Genomic DNA, 9,292 nt, shown 5'->3' on the forward strand with positions numbered 1-9,292 from the left:
GGCTCTAAAGGTACGTCATGTAGATGCCCACGTGCCCAAAAGCTGCGCCACCGAAGAACATCAAAACAATGAGCAAGTAGACAAGGCTGCCAAAATTGAAGTAGCTCAGCTGGACCTGGACTGGGAGCGCAAGGGTGAGCTATTTGTAGCTCGATGGGCCCATGAAACATCCGGGCATCTCGGGAGAGATGCAACGTACAGATGGGCTCGTGATCGAGGGGTGGACCTGACCATGGAGGCCATCTCACAGGTCACTCATGAATGCGAAACATGTGCTGCAATCAAGCGAGCCACACGAGTAAAGTCTCCCTGGAACAGAGGGCGATGGCTGAGTTTTCGATATGGTGAGGCCTGGCAAATTGACTATATTGGACCACTGCCACGAACACGCCAAGGCAAGCGCTACATACTCACTATGGTGGAAGCAACTACTGGTTGGCTTGAGACGTACCCTGTAAATCATGCCACTGCCCGAAATACCATCTTAGGTCTTGAAAGGCAAATTTTATGGCGACATGGTACTCCTGAAAGAATCGAATCAGACAACGGGACCCATTTTCGAAATTATCTCATAAACTCCTGGGCAAAGAAACACGGCATTGAGTGGGTGTATCACATCCCTTATTACCCACAAGCGTCTGGAAAGATTGAAAGATACAATGGACTGTTGAAGACTATGTTGAGAGCATTGGACAATGGGGGATGGAAGCACTGGGATATAAATTTAGCAGAAGCCACTTGGCTAATTAACACCAGAGGATCTGTTAACCGTCCTGGTCCTGCCCAAACCAAACCCCTTCATACTGTGGGAGGAGATAAGGTCCCTGTAGTACACACAGGGAAATGGCTGGGGAAGGCAGTGTGGATTGCTCCTCCCTTGGGAAAAGGCAAGCCCACTCGAGGGATTGTTTTTGCTCAGGGACCTGGATGTACTTGGTGGGTAATGCGGGAGAATGGGGCTACTCAGTGTGTGCCTCAAGGAGATTTAACCTTGGGGGGGAAATAATCTGTGAGCTGAGTTGTATGTTGCAGGAAGTGATGGAGGAAGTAGGAACGACGAAGAGTGAACCAGATACGTGCGATGATGACCCAAACCTAGCCGGTGCTGGAGTCCAACAGTCAAACATACTGCTCCTGTCCTGAACATCCATCTTGACAGATGGGAGCCAAGTCACCGAACATCTGGAGGAGTGAAGAAAGCTTACGGAATGGATAAATGAGTGTTATGTGGGACCTGGGCATGACGTAAATGGTATGGAATAAGGGGTGGAGACTGTACCGGGTCTGGCTGAGCCGGAATTGGTTTTCCCCTGTAGCAGCCCTCATGGTGCTGTGTTTTATGTTGGGAGCTGGCAGGGTGTTGATAGCACCCTGGTGTTGTGGCTACTGCTGAGTAGTGCTTACACAGCACCAAGGCTCTTTCTGACATTTCCCCCCCACAGTGGGACGGGGTGGGCAAGATCTTGGGAGGGGACACAACCAGGACAGCTGACCCGAACTGACCAAAGGGATATTCCAGACCATATGACGTCTGCTCAGTATAAAGCTGGGAGAAAGGAGGAAGGGGGTGGGGTCACCCTTGGTCCTCCGAGGCAACCACTACGTGTATTGGAGCCCTGCTTCCTGAGAAGGCCCGACATCGCCTGTTCATGGGAAGTAGAGAATAAATCTGTTTTCTTTTTTTTGCTTCCGCGCGCGGACCTTTGCTTCGCTTTGCTTATATTAAAACTGCTTTTGTTTTACCCACAAGGGTTGGGGTTTGTTTTTTTTTTCCTATCTTATTTTCTTTCCCTTCTTTGCCCTGTTGAGAAAAAAAGGGGAAAGGGGGGGAAGTGATAGAGCGACTTGGTGGGTACCTGGCATTTAGCCAAGGTCAAACTACCACAAGTGGAAAAGCCTGAGATATTTCTTCTTCATCATGCTGGCTGAACCAACATCATAAACTACCAAATTACTCCTGGTAATGAACCTGACAATTTTCTTTTTTGTAAACACTCTGTTTTTTAAAGCCAAGAGACTCCAATGCTCACATGTCCGTCTGGCTGTCAGTTGCACACCAAATAGCTCCTGAACCTTGATAAAATGTCAATCAAGTCTGAAAATGTGATGGAAATCTAAGGCTATATTCAGTCCCACTTTCAGAAACAAAAAAGGTTGGATGGAGGGAGAAGACCCAAATTAGCAGCTGTCCTGGAGCAGAGACAGGTGGAGCTGTGCCATGACTCATCCTCCTTGAAGGACCCTGTGGTGAGAAAAAGCCTGTGCTTTGCCATCTGGTCTGGGGCTATGGTCCTTTGGTGGCTGGGCTTTTGAGATGCTCATTGGATCAGTGAGCAAGGAAAAGTAGGACTGAGCAGGAGCAGGACTCTACCTCAGTCATTAAGACACCCTGTGCAAAGGGATGTTGACATCCCCGTCCCAGCCCTGGCGTGTGCCTGGTGCCAATATGCAATAGTGAGATATTTATTGCAGAAGATGGGAAGCCTATGCACTCTCTCCTGTAAATGCACACCCATTTGAGCTGAAACAAGAGGTGGTCCCCTTACACCCTCCACCCACCCAACCACCCACAGCTCAGTCTGTAGTCACCATCAGGAGGTGGGGGCTCTGAACTCCTTCAGCCAAGAGGTGTTGAGCCCCTTATTTGCGGAAACAGACTCTACAACTCGAATAGAGTTATAAAGCAGGTATGTTTACTCCAGCGCCGGGGTGCAAGGGGATTTCTCCACAAAGCTTGCACACCAACAGCACTTTTTACCAGAAACTTATCGAGTGTGGATATACATATTCATTGGATTACATAACACAAACATACATATGCATGAGTGAGGCTGGGTTAGTTCTAGAGGCTGGTGTCAGCAGTTTATGTTCTCTTTGCACCTGCACATTGCCTCCTGGGGGGCGTCTTCGGGGGCCTTTTGGAGGAAGGCTCACAGTCTTTCTCACCTTGTACTTCTCCTCGGAGTATGCACAGATTCTTTTAGCCAATTTCTTGAACAACAAGAGTGGTTCCAGCTGGTTTACTCCTTTTATCTTATCTAAAAGCACTAGCATACTAATTTCTACTGTCCATATATGGCTATCTATACTCTACAAAGACTCAACTTGTTAGAACCCATCTGCTTTCCAAGGACATGTCTCTTATTTTTGCTGAACACAGTAGTCCTTGGTAAGTTTCCACAGAACAGTCAGGGCAAACAGGATTCTTAAGCAATATTCAGAAATCATTATAAGTTGCTATAAGTTGCTATAAGTAAATGTTTTGCTGATTAAGGATACCAATTAAACTCAGACACCAGAGTGAAAAGATTAGGTGTATTTCACTAGTGATAAACAAATAATGTAACAGCGTAATACAGAAAACATGCAGTAAGAAAAGGCAGAATAATGCACCTGAAGCAACAAATAGGAAAATACAGGGTAATGCATCAAATCATTACTACATGACAGAGAGAATAGTGATTAAGAAAGATCCATCACCACTTGCATACGTTACCATCATCCAGACCCGCAGTCGCTGGGCAGCCCCGGTTACAGCGAGGATTTGGAGAGCCTGTCCCGGCAAGTGGGAAATCCTACGCGGTGCGTCCACCCGTAGGTGAGGCTTCCAAAGTCGCTGTGAGCGGGTCCAGCCTTATATACCTAAAAATCAGTAAGCCAGAATAGCTGGCACCTTTGTTTTGAGCAGAAACATCTGGTTTCATTCTCCTGTTGGATTCCACCCAAAGCTTGGCCAGGGCTCGGGGGGGGAACCAAGGGAGTTTCTAACAAGGCCAAACACTTGGGTTCTCAGCCTTGAACAAGGCTAAACAAGGGAAGTTGGATACATTCTCTCAGCCTTTCATCCTCACTACTGATTATATTCTGTCTAAGCTGTATCTTTCACTAGTGAGCTTACATACTTTGTTAATGACTACATACTAAGCAGCTTCAGCTTGGGGCCTGTTGTTCAGGCTTCACTACTTCAACACTTTAGCACTTTTTACACCAGCATAAGTGGGTTGTTATAACTTAGTACAATACCTACTAGCACAATGGTTATCAGTTATAAAATATACAGGATTCATCTATAGGTCAGCTCTGGCTTGGGCCTGTTGTCCAAGCCTTAGCACTTCAGTAAATAAGTTGCAAAGCAGGTGATCATTTCCCTGTATCACCCCTTTGAGCCCAGTTGAGCCCAATGTTGTGGGCAGATGCTCAAAGCTCTTGGCTCTATCACTTGCAGTCTTGTATCTGTGCAGGGTTAGGTAGAGGCCTGCTGGATGTTAGAGCAGCTCTGAGAGTAAAATCTGGCTGGTTTCATTAGCTTTCAGTGGTGGTGAAGTGTTTGCAGTCTTTCTTCATATCAGGAAGGAACAAAGCAGCGCAAGTCAGACAATGATATGGGTGCTGTCGGTTACCAGGGTTACAACACTCATGGAAAAAAGGGAAAAAAGATCTCATATATTGCAATGAACTATTAATTTTGCTGTAGTGGCAATACTTTGGACTGGCATTACCATGGATGTATTTATATCCTCTGTCCTGTAGGAAATATATAAGTTATACTGAGGCATGTGCGTATCTGGAGCTAGAGCTGGGCCACCAGAGACCTCTAGGGAGTTGCTGTATGAGAGCTGAGGGGGTTCCCTGTTGTTCCCTACAGCTGCCCAGACAAGAATGCCAATCTGAATATGCTTAAAATTAGGAAAAATCACATTCTAACCCCAAAGTTATCTGTTTTGCACAAGGCACCCTGCAAAAAGCAGTAGGACGGCTTGGGGTCCCATCATTCAGCCAGTGAAGGGACATAACTGGCTCCCAGTATCACACTTACTGAAGCTTGTTAGCTCAGTTTAGAGCCAACCTCCAGGGGAAAATAGGTCAGAAAACAAGTTTTGTCCCCCATTGGCAAGGCAAGCCAAGGCTGAGAGCTTGCAAAAGAAAGAAAACAGAAAATAAAGCCATTGTAAAAGGGGTCCAGTGAAAGAAAGCAGAAACCAGGTGTCAAGGCATTTGCTAGAACCTGATGGAGGTGAAAGAAGGCTGACCAACCTTCTTGATCTTAACAGGAGCTGGGGCAGCTGGGAGGGTGGTGGGATCCTGCAGAGCAGGGTGCTTGACCGAGGTATCTGGGGGAGCCAAGGGGGAACATTGGTGCCAACAAAACAAAACCCCTGGAGATGCCCCAGCACCCCGAAATGTCCCGCTGGAAGTGGTATTTACTCCTTCTCCTGGAAGTGCAGGTCCTGTGGGTTGATTTTTCCAGCCCAGCACACCATGCGGAAGCTGGGATCAATTTCATGGTTGGAGAATTTTCTGGTTTTAATAATCGATGAAGAGCAAGCAGTAGGACAGAAAGGCCTCGTGCAGCGACTTGTTACCTGTGGGCTTCCCAGCCAAACCATTTCCAATGGGGAGACAAAGTCGAGTGGGGCTGGAGGCAGGGCATTGCCGCCACAGGACGGGCTATTAAGGACTTAGTGCCTCCAAAACCAGGCAGAGGGGATTGCTTTCATCTTTCTGCTTGCAACATCTGGAGCCTGGACTCGTAAAACTTTCATTGTTACTTTTAACTCTTCAGGCCTTTTTTTTAGGGTTTTTTTGGGGGACTTTTTTTTGCAGTTGGTGGAGCACTAAGCCCATGCAGCAGCATCACTAGTTGGAGGCCCTGCCAGCTCCTTCTGCTGCCCATGGAGGGAGGGACAGTGGGGCCTCAACCCACAGTTGGGATCATCCCCTGGAGACCTCTGGTCTGAGAGAGGCTGTTGGGCTGGACCACCAGCAGGCACTGATGTTTTAGTGGGTATCTTATAAAAACAACATTTCTTGGGACTTTTGAGGTCTTTTGCAGGGATGCATCATCACTCTTGGCAGCATGGCTCTGGGGTTGGATTGATTTTCAGCACAGTCAACCCTGATGCTCCTAATCCAAAGCCTTTCAGCTCTTGGAGGTCATGCTGAGTTCAGGAGGCAAATTTCTCACCTAGGGCGTATTTTTGTTGCAGGAAAACAGATCTCCAGATAGGGACCTGCTTTGTTACAGGAAACCAATCTCCAGATACAGACCTGCTCATAGCTTGGGAAACTCCAGGAAGATGGAGACAGGGTGATTTTGGTGTTCAGAGCTCAGAAGCTTCAAACACATTCACCTCCTTCCAGTGGAGATGGACAGTCCAGTAACACAACCTCAGCCGAAGCAATAAGGGGCACAGGATCATGATAAGGCAGAATTTGAGGAATATCTAAAATGGGCCTGAAAGTGGAGATGGTCAACACGAAGAGCAGGAAACCACAGGGAGCAGCAGATCTTGGTCATATGTTTCTGCCCCAAAGTCTCAGCTGCTTTTTAAAGCTCTGTGCAGGGTTCCTACCTGTGGGCTATGCTTGGTGGCTCCTGGGTGTCTACCAGAGGCTCACAGGCATCTGAGAGCTTCAGCAGCTGTGTGGGCATGAAGGCACACACAACTCTCCAGTTCTCTAACTGCAGGAGAAATTTGAAAAGTGCAGGCTGAAGACTCAGAGGCTGGATGGGTGAGAAAAGAAAAGGGTTATTAGGAGCTATCCTGACTTTTAAGTCAGCCTGAAGATCTGGGTGATTTTTTTTTTTTTTTATGGTTGGGTTGGCAGGGCTTAGCTGGGCCCTGAGACACCCGATGGGAGTAGCTGGGGGACAGCCCCAGTCTTGACATGCCCAGGGATATGCAAAATCTCCTCCATCAGGCACTGAAACCTCTTAACCTGAATAATGTGAGAGATTCACCTGGTCCAAGTGAACTGCACTGGTCTGAGTGATAGGGGAGGAGGAAAAATGAGAGACCTTACACAGAGACAAGAAATCACACTGAATATGGATAGATCCTTATATCCTTATATCCATCATCTCCTGAAGAAACAAATTTCTGCCCCTCTGTGGTTTTGCTTTAAGCGGTTGTATCTCAGGGACTGCCCCAGAACCCTAAAAGCTGGACTTTAAGCTTGGCTTTTGGTATCTGTCCCATGGACGTGATCTTTTCCTCACATGGTTACGCAGTGGTCCATGGTCCATGGTAGCCTCTCTCTGCCAGTTCCTCCCACTGCTGCAGCCTTTTGGATGCATCCCTAAGCTTGTCACATCACAGAAACGCTCTGAACAACCTTGGGCAAGGTGCTTCTGCCTCAGTTTCCCCTTCATCCCAGTTATCAGCCCCTGTGCCTTTGACAGTATCTGGGATGACTTTCCTCCACCAGCAGAAGTTCTTTATTTTAGAGACTGGTGATGGCTTCTCCCCAGTCTATTTATACACCTGTTGCCCAACTGAGTGCTGGACATGAAAGCTGCCTGTCTTCCCGAAAGAGAACACACCATGGGAAGGGTAGTTGCAGCAGGTACATTAGTGCCGCTGCCGCCACTGCCGCTGCTGGTGTTTGTTAAACCTCCATGCCAGGAGACATCAAAGAGGGTATGGCACCCTCAGCTCCCAGGCAGCAGGGAGGTGAAATGCCCTTCCAGTTCAGGCATGCCTCAGAGTTTGCTAAAAAACCCCACTTCTTATTAATCTGTGATTGAAACTGTAATGTCATTGCTCTGAACAACCTCATTGACAAGTTCAGGCATGGGGAGAGCCTGAATGGCTGAGGATGGCGCGCTGCATGCCATCAGGGTTATTCAGGATGGCAAACCCCACCATGGTCCATGGTGTCCTCTCCAGTGGGGCCAAAATGCATGCCAGGGTCCTGGGGGGAAAAGCTGCTTATGGGAGGTGTGACGGACTTGCGTGGTATGTGGCCATTGTCCCCCTGCACCACTGCTGTAGTCTTGTGGTTGTCCCTACCCTCGTGCCACAAATCTGAGTGCCCATCTATCACCACCCTGCCTTCACCAAGGTCAGCTTCCTCCATTTCATGACTGAATTGGCATCCCTTTGCAAATGTGGGGCTCAACTGCTTCTGCAGCATGCTTAACCCAGACAGCAGGCCCTCAATGCACCTGGCACCTTGGCTGGATGGTGCCTGGGTCCCAAAAGGGCCTCAGTTTCTGATGCTACTGGTCTCCTACCTCCCTAAATGCCACCTTGGGTGGCTGATGCTGCCTCTACACCATGTAGAGCCACAGGAGCCAGCATGCACAGGGCATCTTCCATCCCAGGAGTGCTCAGCCCTTCCTCCACCCAGGGCTGTTTGACCCAGCAATCCCCCAAAACCACATCTCTGAGCTTTTCTCTCCCCAGGAGCTTCCACTTCTTCAGGTGCCCCTCATCCCCTGGGAAGCCAACCCCGCTCCCCCAGCCCCACATTTGCCTCTGTTTTCTCTGAAAATGATGGTTTCAGCTTTCATTGCTCTCAGATGGTTTTTGGACCTTATTAAATAACATTGCAAATGCTGATGTTAATTAAAATTCCTCCTAACCGCTCCCTGCTCACCCTTGTCTTGTAGCTCCTCCTTAAAACCTCATTCATTTTTGGGACCTTCCCAAGTAGAGGCTCTCCAGACCCAGCTTTATTCAGAGTGTTTCTCCATGCCACATGCCTCCTCCATAAAAAGCTCTGAGATGTAAAGTCCTGTCTTCTTTTTCTTCATCACCATTTTACTATCATTTTGTCTGTCCTTGGAGCTTAAGCTTGAGGAACATCAGAAGGATTTATCGCGCTTACGCTGGTCTTTATCTGTCGCAGGAATGCAAGAGCCTGCACTATCAACAGATACATAACATCTTGTGGAAACAAGTCTTTATCTCCCATGTTCAGGGTTGGTACTGGGTACGTCTCTCCGAAAGATGACATTTTAGGAACTAAGCTCCCATCTGTTCAGCATTGGACCTTAAATATCTGAAATAATGTCTACTAAATCCCTGGGGTTTGCCGTTAGTAACCTGTGCTCTATGTTTTTTGGACCTCTGCGTGTGCAGGGTGTGTGTCCTTTGGAGCTTTGCTAGCCTTGCTGGAGGAGAAGACGTCTTCCCTGCAGGAAGACAGGTCTGCAGACAAAGGAGAAAAATGCTAAGAAGTGAGACATTTCCTTAAATTTCAAAATGCAACCCAATCAAGGAAGAAAAATAAACTGAATAATAGAAAATGGGGCTGGAAGAGAGCACTGAAAATCATCTAATCTACCCCTAAACCCAAGGGCAGTTCAGCTATCCTTAAACCATCTGTGATTAGTGTTTTTCTAACCTGTTCTTAAAAATCTTAAATGCAACTCTACTACTTTTTCAGGCAAGTTTTCCAGGCCTTAATTATCTCCTCTGCTGGCAAACTGCCCTCTGTCACCCAGGCTGCATCTTCCTTCCTGTAGTTTAAGCTCATGACTTCTTTGCCCTTCCTCTGTGATTAT

Source organism: Strix aluco, chromosome W (assembly GCF_031877795.1).
Source record: "Strix aluco isolate bStrAlu1 chromosome W, bStrAlu1.hap1, whole genome shotgun sequence".
Taxonomy (NCBI): Eukaryota; Metazoa; Chordata; class Aves; order Strigiformes; family Strigidae; genus Strix; species Strix aluco.